Source organism: Phoenix dactylifera, unplaced genomic scaffold (assembly GCF_009389715.1).
Source record: "Phoenix dactylifera cultivar Barhee BC4 unplaced genomic scaffold, palm_55x_up_171113_PBpolish2nd_filt_p 002642F, whole genome shotgun sequence".
NCBI classification, from domain to species: Eukaryota; Viridiplantae; Streptophyta; class Magnoliopsida; order Arecales; family Arecaceae; genus Phoenix; species Phoenix dactylifera.
Genome location: NW_024069797.1, coordinates 9,440 through 27,804, shown reverse-complemented (window position 1 = coordinate 27,804; position 18,365 = coordinate 9,440). Strand labels below are relative to the sequence as shown.

The window sequence follows — 18,365 nt, the reverse complement described above, 5'->3', positions numbered from 1 at the left end:
TCCATTTCATCTCTTTAGAGTACGAAAAAAATATAGAAAAATAGTGGAAAAACTCTGGAAAATTCTTCTTCCCTTAGCCACTTCCGATTTTCATTTTTACATTTTTATTCAGTTTTATTTTATTCTTTTCATACTGCTCTTTGCTGGATCTGCAAGTCCGATCGGGTTCGTTTTGACTTCTTCCGAGACGTGCCGAAGAAGAGGTTGTAGGGTCGTCGTATCTCCGAGAAGGATTGCCGGGTGACCCGTACGTGGGGGCAAATACTTCTTTGGGACAGCGTCTACGCGCTTCGACCTGCTTTCAATCAGGCTACTTTCTTCTACCTTTATTTTTAATTTAATATTAGTAGATTGGTAGGATTTGAAATTCTATGATATAAACTTATTAAATGCATAGATTTATTTGTGCTAGAATAGATTTATTTTGTATTAAAATAGAATTATTTGGATGCCGAATGATATGCATGTATATTATTTCCTTTAAGATTTTTTATTAATTGAATTTATAGATTTATTTATTTAGTTAGGAGATATATTGCTAACAATCCAAAGAAGTATTTGTTTTTTGTTAGTAATATATAATTAATTAAATTCTTTATTACAATTGTGGCATATTAGATTTTAATTGCAATAATTGTTTTTGCTAGCACATCATTAATAATAAATTATTCTAAAGAGTTAATAATTTGGTTAACCTCCAAGAGGTTTATTATACCTCCATTTGGACTCCTCAAGGAGTAATTTCCAGATCCCATTCAAACGGAAATTCGGAAATTGGTTGATATATAATAATTAATCTATTGAATTGACTTATTAGATCTTAATCAATTATTCTAATAAAGAAATAAATCTTTTAATTCATCGAATTGACATCTTAATTACAATAATTGATTTGCTACAAAATTAGTAATTAATTATTCTAATAAGAAAATAAATCAATTCTACTATATATAATTTATTGAATTGATAAATTAGATTTCAATTACAATAATTGTTTTGCTAGAATTAAATTTAGTAATCAATTGTTACTAATTCGGAAAGGTCAAACGAAAAATTTTGAAATTAGTTAATCACAATATCTAATTAAATTTGCATTTAGGTTATTTTAAATATTGAATTTGTGTGATTTCTAGTGATTATATCCACTAACTAATAGTGTCTAAGAAAAGCTTGTCAAAAAGGCATACGTGCCTAAGAAAGGCTGGTACTTAAGTGAGCCTAGTGCTCCACCACCGATCTGGAGCTGATCTGGCTATTAGTTTTTTGGATATATCAATTAGACATCCAAAGTTCAATATAAATATTAGTGCAATCTTTTGACATAGATTTTTTGTCTTCAATCAGGTTTCTGTCACTATTCTGTAACCCTGATCCTATGGCCTCAAACACTAGTGGACCATCTTAGTGCCAAACCTGAAAAATTTGATGGCCATAACTTTAGGAGGTGGCAGAACCAAATGCGGTTCTGGCTCACCACATTAGGGTTAATCTCAGCCATAGGTGAAAGTACGACCGAAGTTGATAACGGGTCCAACCCAACTACCTCTTCCAACACTGAACATTCTGCCTCCACTAGCACACCCTCTAGGACACCTGATGAGATAGATTATCATTGTATCCATAGAATCCTAGGTGCTCTTTCTGAGAGGCTGTATGATATCTATTACACAGCCAAGAGTGCCAAAGAACTCTGGGACACCCTAGATAGCAAATATGGTCTTGATGATGCTGGGGTAAAGAGGTTCAAGGCCTCCGATTTCAATAAGTTTAGGGATGGTGGACTCAAAACCTATGAATGACCAAATTCATGAATTTGAAAACCCTGATCCACCAGCTTAGGGCTAATGGAACCAATTTGGATGAATCATTCCAGGTAGCCTGTTTGATAGATAAACTACCTACTTCCTGGTCTGATTTTGCTAAGACCCTGAGCCATACCCAAGAATTCTCACCCTAAACCCAAGTCTTAAACTCTATTAGGATTGAAGAGCAGCATAGGCTCAGAAATAATACCTCTACTGGACCTAAAAATAATGAATATAATGTAGAAGCTCCTCCTAAGAAAAATCAGAACTGACCCTTCCGTAAGAATTTCAAGAAGAAACCCTACAACCCTAGAAACCCTAACCACCACTACAATGGGAAGCCTATTCAATCCCAGGAGCAGAAGAAGAAGAAAAAAGGAAGGTGGTGCTCGTTTCTGTTATGTGTGTGGTCGGACCAACCATTTGTCTCCACAGTGCTTCTATAAGAAGACTGCACCTCTTCAATCTAAGAAGAAGGGTCCACACACATCCAGTGCTCAAGTCAACATGGTGACTTCCGGCGCTGGCTCCTCTGAGACAGCTTTCAGGTCTGTTTCCTTCACTCCTGAAGTTAACATGACTTTACAAGCACTAGATTGGTGGATTGATTACCGGAGCTGGTATTCATATTTGTTTGGATCGTTCCCTGGTTTTCTTCTTACCAGATCTCAAGTGGAGGAGCTGTGATCATGGCAAACAGCTCGGAGGCACGTGTGTTAGGAGTAGGACGTGTGGACTTAAAGCTTACCTCTGGAAAAGTTCTGTCACTGGCACCGGCGTCCAACATGTTCCAGTTGTTAGGAGAAACCTCATTAGTGGTTCTTTGCTTGTCCAGCAAGGCTTTCGTCTTGTTTTTGAGTCCAATAAGGTTGTAATTTCTCATGGTGTTATGTTTATTGGAAAAGGATTCCTTAGTGAAGGATTGTTCAAATTGAATGTAATAGCTCCTTCAATAAATGAAAATCCTTTGATTATGAATATAGAGCCTCCTTCTATTTGGCATGGTAGATTAGGTCATGTAAATTATAATTCAATTAAGCAACTTATGAACCTAAATCTAATACCAAAAAGTGATCTCAAGAACCATGAGAAATGTCAAACTTGTGTAGAAGCCAAACTCCCTAGGAAGCCTTTTAAATCTGTTAATAGGGATTCTGATCTATTAGAGTTGATTCATAGTGATGTTTGTGACTCTGGTAGAACTTTTAGGGGAGGTAACAGATACTTTGTAACATTTATAGATGATCTATCGAAGTTCTGTTACATCTACCTAATTAAAACCAAGGATGAGGTGCTCAGCAAATTTAAAATTTTTAAGATTGAAGCTGAGAACCAATAGGAAAAGAAAATTAAAATCCTTAGATCAGATCGGGGAGGTGAATATACATCAAATGACATAACTCAATTCTGTGAAGATCATGGAATCATTCATGAAGTGACTGCACCCTATTCTCCCCAATCAAATGGAGTAGCAGAAAGGAAGAATAGGACTTTAATGGATATGGTGAACTCCATGCTTATAAGCTCAGGAGTGCCAAAAAATTTGTGGGGGGAAGCTCTTGTTTCAACCTATTATATCCTTAATAGGATTCCTCTAAAAATAATGAATCTAACCCCCATATGAAGTTTGAAAACATAGAAAACCTAATCTTAGCTATTTAAAAGTGTGGGGGTGCGTGGCAAAAGTAAAAATACCTGATTTTAAGAGAAAGAAAATAGGCCCTAAAACAGTGGGATGCCATATTCATAGGTTATGCAGCCAATAGTAATGCAAATAGATTTCTGGTGATAAGTTCAGAAATAAATGATATTAGTAACAACATTATCATAGAAGCCAGAGATGCAACATATTTTGAAGACACCTTTCCACTTAAGACTAAGTAGATAGCGGTATAGCTAGTAGCTCTAGTTGAATAAGGGACAAGAGAAATAGAAGTAGAAGCAGAACCTAGGAGGAGTAAAAGATCCAGGATAGAAAACATTTGGAGATGATTTTTATACCTTCCTAATAGAAGACTCTCCAACTACCTTTGAGGACGCAATGAAATCCTTTGGATTCACCTTTTTGGAGAGAAGCTGTGGACAATGAGATGCAATCAATTATCCCAAACCATACTTGCGGAATTGACTGATCTTCCTCCTGGTTGTAAAACAATAGGATGGCAAATGGATCTTTAAGAAGAAACTTAGGCCTGATGGCTCTGTAGATAAATTTAAGGCTAGATTAGTTGCCAAGGGCCTTTACTCAGAGACTGGGGTAGATTTCTTTGATGTTTATGCACCTATAGCTAGGATAACTACTATTAGGGTCCTTATAGCATTAGCCTCCATTCATAGATTAGTGATTCATCAGATGAATGTTAAGACAGCTTTTCTAAATGGAGACTTAAATTGAAGAAAATTTATATGGACCAACCAGAGGGATTAAAAACCCCAGGCCAAGAAAATAAAGTTTGCAGACTAGTCAGATCTCTTTATGGTCTTAAACAAGCACCCAAGCAATGGCACTTGAAATTTGATGAAAACCATAATGACATTTGGATTTGAAATCAATAGCACACGCACGAATGTGTATATCATAAGAGAGTTGGACACAAATTTGTGATCTTGTGCCTTTATGTAGATGATATACTGATCTTTGGGACAAATCTTCAGATAATTGATGAGTAAAACAATTTTTAAGTCATAAGTTTGATATGAAAGACTTGGGGACAAGCTGACTTAATTTTAAATACCAAAAATAATTAGAAGTGCAAATGGAATTGAGTTATCCCAAAGTCATTATGGTTGACAAGATACTCAATAAATTTAATTATTCGGATTGTCAGCCCTGTCTCTACTCCCTTTGATCCCTCTACACATCTTAAGAAGAACTTAGGAACTCCTATCCTTCAAAGCCTATATGCTCAAATCATAGGCTCACTAGGATTCCTAACAAACTACACTAGGCCAGACATATGCATATGTTGGTAAATAGACTTAGTAGATATACTGTTAATCCACATAGAGATCCATTGGAACAGCATTAGAGAGAATTGCTTAGGTATCTTAAGGGTTACCAAGTCCTTAGTTGCACTTTTAGTGGGGTTTCATGCTGTTCTAGAAGGCTATTAGTGATGCCAACTGGGATCATCGATACCTTAGATGTTAAATCCACACAGGATACATCTTTCTGGCGCGTACTGCTTGTGTCCTTGGAAATCCACTAAAAACCTTAATATCTAGGAGTCCATGGAGCTGACTGATAGCTTTAGACACTACTAGCACTGAGGCTGAGCGGCTCAGAGATCTACTTATAGACCTTCCTGTAGATGAGTCACCTTTACCACCCTGTCTCCTTACATTGTGACTGTAAATCTGCAATAGATAAGTGCAAACCAAGAAAAATGCCAATGTAAAAATGAAACAGGCACTTAAAAGTACGTCATAAATCATTGAGATATAAATTGAAAAAATAATGTTATTGCCTTGAATTTTGTAAATCAGAAAATAATTTGGCTGATCAGCTTACAAAAGGTTTATCTAGAACAGTGGTTCTAGAGTCGTCGAGGGGGATCGAGGCTTAGCCCATAAAGATAGATCACCACGGTGGGAACCCAACCTTAAAAGGTTCAATGGGTAGAAACAAACCGAAGTGTGACTAAGAGGAGCACTATTTTATGTTGTCCCTCATCCCTATGGCGCTAGTGCTCATAAAAGCAAGCGGTAGGATGAGTTCGTTTGTATAACTCTTAATGAGTCCGAGACCCAAGAGGCAGGGAGCTTCCTTGCTAGCATCCTTATTAGGACTCACCTATATGTGCAGTCGTGAGGCCGCGATTATGGAAAATGGGCGATTCCCTAAAGCACATGAAAAGATACCTGCGCATGGCCATAATAGCGCAACCCGCTTAGAACCCAGATCGGGGCTATATTATTGTGCTGTTGATTTAATCTGAGCCATGGACCGAGGTTCACGGTTAAGACCACCTTGGCTCCACAGATGTAATCAATTGTCACTAAGTGAAGGTTCAAACCGAAAAGGTACCTACACCTATTACATAATATAAGATATCCAGCATTTATTTTGATTTTAAAATTATTTAATTTTTTGTGGGGGATTTGTTGGGAAAAAATTTAAATGCGCACGCGCGGCCCGAAATTTGGCCGCGTGCGCGTTTGAGAAAAAAAAAAAGGGTAACGCCCAGCGGGCGTTACGCTTTGGAAACGGCCGGCGGCCCGCGGCCGGCGTGCTCGTTTGAAAACGAAAACGCCAACGGGCGTTTTCGTTTGCATTAAATGGGACGCGTGCGCCCGTTGGCCGCACGTTGCGCGGACGCATCCGCGGAAGGCGCGGACGCGTCCGCCGAAAAGGACCATATTGCCCTCCCGATTAAAACCCTATATAAACCCCTCCATTTCATCTCTTTAGAGTAGCGAAAAAAAATATAGAAAAATAGTGGAAAAACTCTGGAGCAATTCTTCTTCCCCTTAGCCACTTCCGATTTTCATTTTTACATTTTTATTCAGTTTTATTTTATTCTTTTCATACTGCTCTTTGCTGGATCTGCAAGTCCGATCGGGTTCGTTTTGACTTCTTCCGAGACGTGCCGAAGAAGAGGTTGTAGGGTCGTCGTATCTCCGAGAAGAATTGCCGGGTGACCCGTACGTGGGGGCAAATACTTCTTTGGGACAGCGTCTACGCGCTTCGACCTGCTTTCAATCAGGCTACTTTCTTCTACTTTTATTTTTAATTTAATATTAGTAGATTGGTAGGATTTGAAATTCTATGATATAAACTTATTAAATGCATAGATTTACTTTGTGCTAGAATAGAATTATTTTGTATTAAAATAGAATTATTTGGATGCCGAATGATATGCATGTATATTATTTCCTTTAAGAATTTTTATTAATTGAATTTATAGATTTATTTATTTAGTTAGGAGATATATTGCTAACATAAGATGATACCAAAATCTATCAGGACATCATATACAGTATTGTTAGATTTGGAAAAATCCACCACTCATCTCATCGAGGAAACTTGATGCTTTCTCTTAGCCATCACTATCCACCATTGAATTTCCATGATGAATCGTCGAACTTTTTGTGCCTCAGACATGGCAAATTAATCATCCCGTTAGTGTTAGGACTAAGAACATAAATTCATACCAGGCTTATAAATACAGCCTGACCTCCATCTACCAGGTCTGAAAGCAAGCTTAGAAGAGACGACCAGCACCAAACTCTCAGTTATGATGCTTCTCCTACTTTCTGGTACTACTCTCATCTCATATGCGGGTATGTCAATCATTATACATGGACCGGCTAGAAACTAATCAGTTTATTTTCTTTACATGCTTGGTGTTTGATGCTAAGAGGCATGGTCTTGCTCGCCGAGCTGCAAAGCGGCACCAGAGCCATGGCCTGCCCTCAATATTGCCTTGAAGTTGAGTATGTCACCCGCACATCTTCCGGCTATAAGAAGCTGCCGTCAAAAGCTTGTGCAGGATATCAAATTTAACTTTGATGTAAGGAAATAATTTAGATTCATATGGCTACGTACAACAATCACCTTACAGGGTTTTGGGTGTATCATTGCCTATTATGCAGCCTTTGTGGCCTTATATAAAGTTATCCTTTGCTTTTAAATTTCTCTTGGTTGCAGATGAGGACCTAGCCTGCGCTTATTAACTGGGAGATTTTCGTATCGGAAGTTTTTTAATTTCAGCCTCAGCACTTTTCCTTTTTTTTTTTTTTGTGGATAAAACAGAGAACATTAAAGCAAAATATTACTCTCTTAGATCATCACCACAATTTTGTGTGCAACCGTTTAACAAATATAATAGCCTAATAAGTTCCAGTAGTTTGAAAATTCAGCAAGATAAGGAATTGCTTTCATCACTTCATCCGTCAGAAGCCCGCTTCACAACTCATCAGCATGTGTAGCAACGTGGGTTGGGTATCTACAGAGCACATCAGCCCATGTGCTTTGCCCAACCGTGACTTTTTTCACAACTGAGACCACCTCCTCAATGCTTACACGGATCTGCTCCTTGCTGTCCCTCTGACGCATGGTCACACTAGCAGTCGAATCGACAGTTATGGCGTAGGGGACACCAAGCTCATCCGATTTGGCATAACGTTTCCCTATAGACTTGCCTGTAGAAAACACCAGCAAAATCGTAATTTATAAGCAGCTTACTTTAAAAGCTATTGTTTCTGTATAGTGTTTCTAGTTAAGTAGACTTGTATATTTCATTGCATCAGCACAATCACAACAATCAGTATATTTAAATGTCATGCAATCATCTACTAAACTGTCGATCCACAAACCAAGTTCTAGCTGTCTAGGAGCAAATTGATGATAAAACATAAGAAGATTGTGTTTCTATGCAACTAAAAGTAAACAATAGCCAAGATGAAGCTGGACAAGACATGAAAATAAACAATCAACTTTTGAAAAGAAGCACAAAGCCATGAGCTTGTGTAATGTTCTAAAGAAGCAAATCTGAAGGCCATTTACATATGAAGCAAACTAGTAGAAAAATTGCCAAACTAGTGTAAAAAGGGCACCATATTATATTGGTCTTAGATAACAGAAGGTTTGGTTTTCTTATTCGCAATTGTTTTCCATTTACTCTTCATAGGTGTGGCAGTTTCTGATGAAGACCAACCAACACCTGCCCCAACTTGCCCAAAATAAACAGGTTTGGTTTTCAGCCTCAGATCCAACAGGTTAACAGAGGTTGAGCAAGCCCTTGAAACCCAGCTGCGGATGTTCATAGTTAAGAGAGGAAACAAAAAATACTGAAGAGAAAGTGGAGTAGACAGCATGTTCAAGATTTATCACATTTTCTTCAACACCTTAATTTCCTCTCCTCACTCTCAATGCCACACCCTAGATACCTCTTCTTGACCCCATCTCATTTCAGTTATAAGATATATAACTAAGAAGTGAAGCCTAATAGAAGGTCAGGTACAGGTCCATGATAAATGAGTTGGTATGGGTTTATTCTTTTCAAACGTTGTGGGTTGTATGGGCTGAGAGTTTTGATGACGACCCAAATTCAATCCAATCACAAATCAACCTGACCCAATGCATTGCTAACTAGTCCTCTCACGTGTTTAAAAGAAGAATAGTTTTGTAAGAGGTGCATAAGATTATAATTTGTCACAATCAGAACTCATCACGGCATTCTTAGGTGCAAACAGGTCTTGATTACGTACCAAATGAGCTAGTAAATCATAAGCAGACCTATCAGCAATCCCAACACATTCAATCCAACCATAGGAGCATTCTATTTCCGCATCCCAACAGTCTGCAGCATACTGAGCCATCTCATTTGGCAGATGCTGCCTGAAGCGGCAATCCATCTTTATCAATTCCCAGACGAGTCAAGAAAAGATACACCCCGTCCTATGAAATAACAAGTGTCTCATTGTTGATTATTCCCTACAAAAAGAAATTAAAACAATATTTAAATGAAACTAAACCAAATGAAGAATAGAGATGTCAAAATAAAATAAAGGTAAAGGAAGAAACGATCAGCACAAAGGTGATAATAGGTAGCCAAAGAAACCAACCTTTGAAACAGCTTCACCAAGGATCATTGACTTGGCTGATTTCCCTGCTAGTTGCTCCTCCCTGGGGAACATCAAAAAGCTCCAGGTTGGCAACATGAACAAACTTCGGGTGGGATTTGTCCTCAGGACCCACAAAGTGCTCTATCTCAGCTAGTGTGAACTCACGGACTCTTAAAAGACCTTGATGAGGTGAAATCTACTCATCATAGAAAATAAGTTACGTCAGACGGATGGTTGAACATAAAACAGAGGCCTGTAAGTCTGTAACACAAAAAAGAACGCTCATGGTTTCTACTAGCATAGCTTTTGGATTAAGAGAACAGCATCAAATATATTTAATTATTCGTCCAAATTATTGCATTTATATTCCTTCAACTGAAAAAAGCACAAAATCATCTCATACTCAGAAAAAATATCAAAAATCAATATGGGAGAAACAAGATCTGGTGAATAATAAAGCGAAGCCTTGCCACAAAAAAAAAAAAAAAGGAATTCACTTTTCGAACGTTACAGAGGGAACATGTCTATTTTAGAAAATGAGGAAACAGTGCAATCATTCATTCAGTTCTTTAGCTGACAGTTATATCACCAGAAAGGACATAAAAAATGCATTAAATTTTCAAACAATCCTCAGCTAATTCAGTAAAATTTGATAATGATTGTTTACGCCAAGAACTTTTGGTGGGACGCTTAAATTAAGAACTGGGTTGGTTTGTGATCAAAACTCAGTTGCCCTGCTACATTAACAGCATGCTCCACAACAAAGTTGAGCACAATGTTCGCCATTTGATCTAATTATTGTTCCCTCATAATTCAGTTAAGTACCTCATCCATACTGTCAAATAGTTAATTGTTTCCCAACCATTTACAAGCATTGCTGTTTTCCTGTACTGCTTCTTCCAGCTGTGCAGCAGCAATATCACAAGTACGAAAAATTAAGAAATGAAGCACCCCAGAGAAAAGTTCTTGCAATTAAAAATTCATAGAACAAGAATGTCTCCCACAGAAGATATGTTTACGAAGATATGGCAAATGGCGAACCTTCAAACCTGCATATCCTAAGAATCTTAGCGATCTATTTCTTGTTGATTTTGTGCATTGGTGAAAGAATACCATCAATCAGATGATCAAAAGCTTTGTGGCTGAAGATCCAAGGGCCCGGAAAACAACCAGTTGAGGATACAATCACAAGAAAATTTTATATTAGTTCCCTCATCGAGTCTTGGAGATGCAGAGATGAATCAAAAGTGTCAAAGCAACATCAAGATCTCAAGCATGAGATCCATGCAGTGGAAACGAATCATAAAGTCAAGGGCCTAGATCCTGCGGCAAATTTTTCCATTATGATGATCTAAACCCTCATCCAACTACTTTGGAGCATCAAAATTATTTGATGGTCCAACATTAATCGTGTATCAAGTTTCTATTTTTTTAACTTTTAATTAAAAAAATGGATATGAGATTAAATTGGCCCTTAAATTACTTGACCTACACGTTACTTGGGTTCCAAGTTACATGTTTTTCAATATATGTGGTCGGTGGGGTCCTTGCATGTCTTTTTTATTAGGTTACTCCATCCCCAAGTCGCATAGTGTATCGGCAAACGAAAGGGTGGTCATGGGTTGTATTGTATGAGTTTGTGAAAGTGATTTCTCTCCTCCCTCTCTCGCCCTGCCTCTAGTGTCTTCTATTCCCTCTCCCTCTTCATCTCTCAACTCCTTTACTTCTCATGTCTTTCCCTATCTTCAAAAACCTGTGAATATATGTATTATTGCCTGAATTAAATTTCAAGTCAACATCAAACCTTCTCCTTTAATCCTAAAAGCCCTTGAAACTTTTTTCTAACAACAAACACTATCTCTAAACCCTAGGATGGACCTAGAAAGCTCCCCTCTTTCCTTCAATCCATTAAAGTGTTTGCTTCTGCCCTGTTTTCTGCAATAGAACAGCAAGGCAACAAATTAGCTATTCGCCAATTCCTCCCACCATGCTATTGTAGGTCATCCCCTAAGTTGTCCTACATCAGTACGCATACAAAGCAATATCTCACTTCACATATGCATTCGGAAAATTCTTTTATTTTGAAACCACAAACCCGGGTTCTATCTTTCACAAGTTAAATGACCAAGAAAGCCAAACAATCTATAAATTCAAGCTAAAGCAATACAAATATGTACTACTATATCTTTTCCTTATTTATGCTGTGGGTAGCATCCAATTTTACAAATCAGAATGTCTTGAAAATGTTGTTTATTACTGATGAGTAGTAATACAAAATATTTCTTGTACTACTGAATGTGTTTTAAAAATGCTATTTTGTCAAATATAATGCAAAATAAAAAATCTAATGACATAAATGAAGTACATAGATCAGAGAAAGATTGACTGTTGTACTAAGTGAAGCTGCGTATTCAGCCATCTAGGCTCTACGGCTAAACTATTCCCTATGGTCACTTTGACGGTTTGACAACCCTGATTACCTAACTTTGATGGAAAAGGCAAGAAAAAAGTCATGGAAATAAATAAAAAAAATTAAATACAATAAAATAGGAAGAGCACAAGAAGAGACAATAGCAATCACAATAGGCTGTAAAGCTAAACTATCACCAATTGCCTGGCCAATTAAACAACCATGATTACTTAACTTTTATGGAACAAGCAATAAATCTATGGAAATAAATTGTAAATTTTAAAATATGAGAAGAGACTAAAACCAAGGCGCCGAATTTAATAACTATAAGTTACGCGCCAATTTGTTTTCGAATTTGTAAGTTGTCATTCTCATATAAGTTGTACAAAGCTCGAAATATCATTTCTGTATGTATCGTTGAGAGAGCACTTACGGTAACTGCTATGTTACTTTGAGAGAAGAATTAAGATATAGCACATTAGTTGACCATCTAGCTAGACAACATCGAAGATCAAGGACATAAAGGTGATACACTAAGGCTTGTATTTTCTGAAAAAGGGTGTTCATAACTAGACTCTTCTTTTTGTGGCATTTTGAATTTTGGTGGAAAAAGGTACAATGATAGCAAATGAGCAGGTATACAATCGGAAAAACATGGAGGAAAGAGCATAACCAAATCTGGACTCACGAACAGCCTACAATCACTTATAAATCGATGACGATTTGCAATTGCTACTTTAAATTATGAGTCTACATCATACCCATTGGAAGAGATGGCTGAAATCATCCTTCCAATCCACTAGTACTCCTCATTGTGTCAAGGGTTACTCTTTTTGGTTCAAAGCAATCATAACAAGACCCGCTTTTCCCATCATCATTAAGTTGATTAGAGATTTCTTCAGCCACAAAATAATGAGAAGGAAAAAAAAGAAATTGGGTGGATAAAATAGTTTCACATAGAAATTACACTGACATATCTTGAATTCAACAATAATACTAGTTTATTTTGAGAAAAATTTCACTTCAAGGCACTGTCATATGCTGCAAAGTCATTCCTACACAGAAGTGACTTATCAAACACCAAAATCATATCTAGCGGCATGAAATCTACTAATGTCAGTCATGTTGTAATTGATACCCTTCAGTCATTCAAATCGGCATCCCTCTCCAAGTCAAGAAGGATCACCTTATATGAGGAACCAAAAATCACTGAATTGAACTCACCTCATGAAAGGGGAATTCATTTAAAATGATATTAGTAATAAAAGCATCGTGCCAAGCAAATAGCCGCTCTTCGGTGGTTTTGCTTGATGTTGGCCAAAACTAAAGATACCTATAGTTTTTTTTTTTTTTTAAAGTTAGTGTTTCCAATAATAGAAAGGTCATTTTTATTTATTTAAGTATACAGACTATATAACATCAATTTTCAATACTTTTTCTTTTCTTTTCCTTGAGATAAAGAGAAATAATAAATTTGACCCTTGATAGATTAAAACATCCAAGAAACTCTTATTATATTACTAAATCTAAGGCCCAATCCAACGAAATTGAGCATGTTCTGTCATTGAAGTAAGCAATCAGGTCTATATAATTCAAGGCATACTCTATAAACAAATTGGAGCATGCAATCCCAACTAATCCACTATCAATAGCTTAAGTAGAATTATATAAAATGCTTGCTTTGACCCATGTTCGACCACCCAAATTAGCACCTCAATTGCATAAATCAGAGAGGAACACGGAATGTGGAAGTGATAACAAGAGAAAGAACCGTGGTCAAAGGAGAGGGAAAAGAGCACCATCCACATGATGTCTCTGTTTTTTGTCCCAAATTTGTGTGTGAACCAAAACTTATATATTTGCATTAACATATGCATATTGAATGATTATCAAATATTAGATCAAGCATAGGTGTCCATAGACATGTGGAGCTTAACTAAGGCAAGCATTCTCCCATCTACATAGCATCCGCTTGAGGAATCAAGGTATGGTCCATCGAAATTTGATAACCAAATGCCATCTCTCTATTGATTTTATCCAATTCAGCTAGAGGCGAGAGTCATCTACCAAAAAAAAACTAAAAGACCACATGGCTATGGAATTCAGGAGCATGTAATCGAGAGCAAGTCTCTAAGGTTCTACGAGACTCGGAAAGAGAATGGATAAAATAGGACTTTGACATGGTTTAAAATTAGGGAACGATATTCATCTTTAAGGAAAGATTCTCAGAGCAACTAGATAAATTAGAACACAATCCCCATAAAGTACACTAAGAATCTTATGTATAAAATGTGCAAGTTGCTTAAATTTGAATTTTCAATGATGTGCTTGCAGACTCATTTCGTAACAACTAAATCTTTCATATGATACAAAACCAATTAGCCTAGTCCTATAGGTTAACTGCGTTGAAGCCATATTTTGTATCTAATTAGGTTAAGCCAACAACTTAACTATCCCAAATTCCCAATTCATGTTAAGTCTTTCTGCATGCTATGGTTCAAGTCAATAATTTGATTGGATGAGGCCCTCAAATTCAATGGTGTCAACTCGTGTTAAGTTCACATATGCCAATACTAGGACCTGAGCAAACAGCAATGAAAGAGTTATCTTTATTTAACCTGGGATGCTCAGCCCATAGAATAGACAAATCAATTAGATGAGACCTAGTATGCGATCAAGCATTAAAGAAATGCATCCACTTTCTCTTAGCAAAAAGAAAAGAAATACATTCACCAAGAATCATCGTTCATGGATGTATACACATGCATCTTTATTTCCGTGTGCATATATAATTGATAATTCATTTGTATCTCTCTGACATGTCAATGCCCCTATGAATCCTATAATGAATGGTGAGGGACGAGATTTGGCCACTGATTGTTGGAATGCTATATGACTATGGTATGCCACATTAGAAAAACCATTAAGGGAGAACGTGACAAAATGAACTGGGGAAACATAGGGGCACAGAATAACTGCACCACACAGTGATGTTTATTATGAGTCAATGAAACTGATGCTTAAAGTATCAAGCCATCCTTGTAATGTTTTGATTATTTAGGGAAGGAAAAAGGACGGGTATGTTAAAAGAACAAAACTATCATGCAAAATGCAGCTGGTTCTGACCCTACTGCAGCTATGACATGTTGAGGCAATGCAAATGGGACTGCCATCAAAGGATAAGGGCCAACAAGTTCAATGACCATGTGAGCTCTGGCTCATGGGGAAGAAATTCAAGGGGATTTGTTGAGAGACAGCCTTGGTTCATGAAGAACAAGAGCCATGGTTCTAAAACCTTCAAGCTGCAACTTGAGATAGAAACAGGGCCTTATATCGGGATAAAAAGAACCATGGTTCTATTAGCCATTGCTTGAATGGAAATAGCTGTACCTTTTAGATCTATGAATCATATCTCAAAATAACGAGCCATAGCTTGGTAAATATATGAGCCGTAGCTCAACATGTAAAGGAGACACAGCCCTGGCTCTGTAGATATATGAGCCGCAGCTCGAGATAAAGAGCCATAGCTCTGTAGATATATGACCTGTAGCTCAATATAAAATGTCATAGCTCTAAAGAATGTAAGGCACACCTTGAGTAGCTAGGAAGAGGTCGAAAGATGAGATGAGAGAGAGTTTGGTGGGAGAAGAAGAGGAGAAAAGGTAGAAGTCAATGGTGTACTGAGTCCTCGCTAGCTCTGTTGAGAGTATTATATAGATGGGAGGAAGAGAGCTGTGGGGATGAGACATGGGTTAGTTTGAGAGATTGGAGGGTGAGTGGGGGACCACACTGACTTGGTCATGGGGGCACAGGACTTAAGGATGATAAGAGAGAGAAAGTTAAGATGTCTCTTTTTGGTAGTTTGAGGGGTCATGCAGATAGGGCGAAGGAGTTAGAGAAAATATGAGATTAGGAGAGAGAAAAGATGGCAAGAACCTTAAATTGTTTTCAACTTGACTCTTTCGCTCAATGCTTGGCCTAAAACAATTAGGCATTGGCAGCCACAGGGATGATTTATCATGATGTGGTTAAGTGAGGGTTCTCTTTATTTGGGTATGGACCAATATGATTAATATTGAAGATAGCCTACAAATATGATGAGACGCTTACATAGTGTGCTGCCGTAGCTTATGAAGCTAGAACTGGCTTGACCAAATTGGTGCAGGCCGCACATATGTTGTTCTCTCCCTTGGTCATATCACATTCATTAATGATTGGATGGTAGCACATTTGATAGATCCCCATAATAGCACCTTTGGGTTGTGCCTCAAATGACATGGCATAAATTGTTTAATAATATGGCGTGGCATGCATCAGATGGACTCTTGTAGTGATATAGGGTGATGGATCCTAGCATCTGATCAGCATAGTGATGGTTCACTTAATTCAAATCCAAAATGACCTCAAACACTTACTCATCTCAACCTCCTCGAACAACTCAATGCAGATGTTGGCATCCTTCCTTCCATGCTTGCTCCTGTTGATCTCCCTCAATAACTCTGCAACAACCTCTCCTCAATGCATCGATGCCAGTGTTGTTGTTTGTCCTTTCTCCTGCTCCTTGCTTACCTTGATCTCCCTGCTTGATGACTTGATACCACATTTGTCTTTTTCTTCCCATGCTTTAGAAATAGGCAACAATCTCAAACTTACGGTGGGAATCACATTGGGCTAGGAACTCTCTAGCGAGGAAAGATAAGATTGACTTGGCCAAATAGTAGGAGGTGATGAAGAAGACAAGTAGCTGCAGGATTCCAGTGGATAGAGTTTTTGTGTGCAGGTGATCTACTCATGGAAGGTCTGCATTTTTCTTATATACTACATTTCACCAACCCCATCATACTCACTGTCTCCACTATTGCTGCGCGGCCGCCACTGCTGTTGATGATGTTTCTGCAGGTGTTTGTCTCAATGAGAAAACAGTTAGAGAGGTCATAGGCAGAATTGACCTCATCGAGGCCATTAGTATCAAGGAATTAGAGAGCATCAATGCGTTCATTGTAGAAGGTGAGGAAAGTGGTGCATGGTGGCTAGGCAATAGTTGATGAAACTGAAATGATGGGTTGAGCAACAAAGGCGACCGCAAAGGGCACTGTCGATGACAGAAGTGGTGGAGAGGAAGATGAGGTTACTGCTGATAAGTGCTAAATAATGCATAAATTAACCTTTTATTCATAGCACTTATCATCATTTTAATTCACATATTTTCGTAAATTTAACCAATAAAATATGTGTTACCATCATCATTGCATTTTAATAATTAGCAGAGGTTAATTCGAGTTGCTTTAATTATTTAATGATTAAGCCTAATGAATGCCGGTCAAGTCAAACTTATTTGGGATGATCCCTGAACCCAAAATCATATGCACCCCGCAAATCAAGACCCTCTGATTCAGTCACCCAACTCTTTTGCCACAATGATCCTAGTTTAATAAAATCCCTTCAATTATTTGTTTCTCATATCTCAAGTATATCATCTTAGTTGCACGGATCCCAAAGCCTCAACCCATTCTCATTCCCATCTCTTCTCCGTTAACAAAACCAACTAAACATCCCCAGCACCTCATGCATCCTCTCTGTGATTCCCCTGTTCTCAACGGATCAACCTTTTAGTCAAATCCAAACAACCCCCCCCCCCCCATCCAAGCCGACTCCTTCAACGCGATCAGCTCCCAGCCATATCAAGCTATCCATCATCCACGGATTCTCTCATCTTCATCCATCATCCGCATCACCCTCATTCGCTTCCATCATCTTTGAATTAACTCCCCTGTTTCACACATCCAGCTTCTCTTCCACGTTCCAGATTAGATCACATCTTCCCGAGCTCACGGCATTCAAATGCATCCTCCCCTTTGTTGAAACAGATCCCATCTCTTCCCATATTCCCAGCCGAATCTAGCGTCCTCACCTCTCCTCATCTACGGATTCACCCCAGATGCCAGCCGTTCCCAAGCTTCACGGAAGTTTCATCTAAACTGTCAACCGAGAACCAAATCCTCAGCTTATCCACGGGATGAACCAACTAGCTCCCAGCTTTATCCCTTCCGATCATCTCCTCGGATCTCAGCCAACCGCAAATCAAACCCCATTTCCCCACGTCATCCGTATTATCCCAGCTGCTATGCCTCCCTGTTTCACGCGTAATCTGTTCGTGATCCATCCTTATCCCGCTGCCAACCAACCTCAAGCTTCTTCCCGTTCGCAAGATTAGCTTCCGCGTCCTCCTCTTCTAGTTTGATCCCATCTCCCCTGTTTCCGGAACAACCTCATCCGCAAGAGCTTCAACAGCATCATTCCTCTGCTTTGGAATCAAATCCAGCTCCACGGTTCCACCAAAACCAACCATCTCCTTCGGATTCCTTCCACGTCCGTCCCAGCTCCACGGTTCCACCAAAACCAACCATCTCCTTCGGATTCCTTCCACGTCCGTCCCCAGCTCCCCTGTTCCCAGGATCTTCCTTCTCTCGTTCCCTCCTCCCACAAAATCCCAACCAACACCACAAACCCGTTCAAATCAACTTCATCCCATCGCGAGCTTCATCTCAACTGCCAACCGAACCCCCTGCTTCCTCGGTTCA

General features: G+C 38.4%; 1 pseudogene; it reads right to left on the bottom strand.

The window, feature by feature from the left end:
* Positions 1-8,789: 8,789 nt before the first annotated feature.
* On the bottom strand, positions 8,790-18,133 carry LOC120109730 (annotated as a pseudogene).
* Positions 18,134-18,365: the final 232 nt, after the last annotated feature.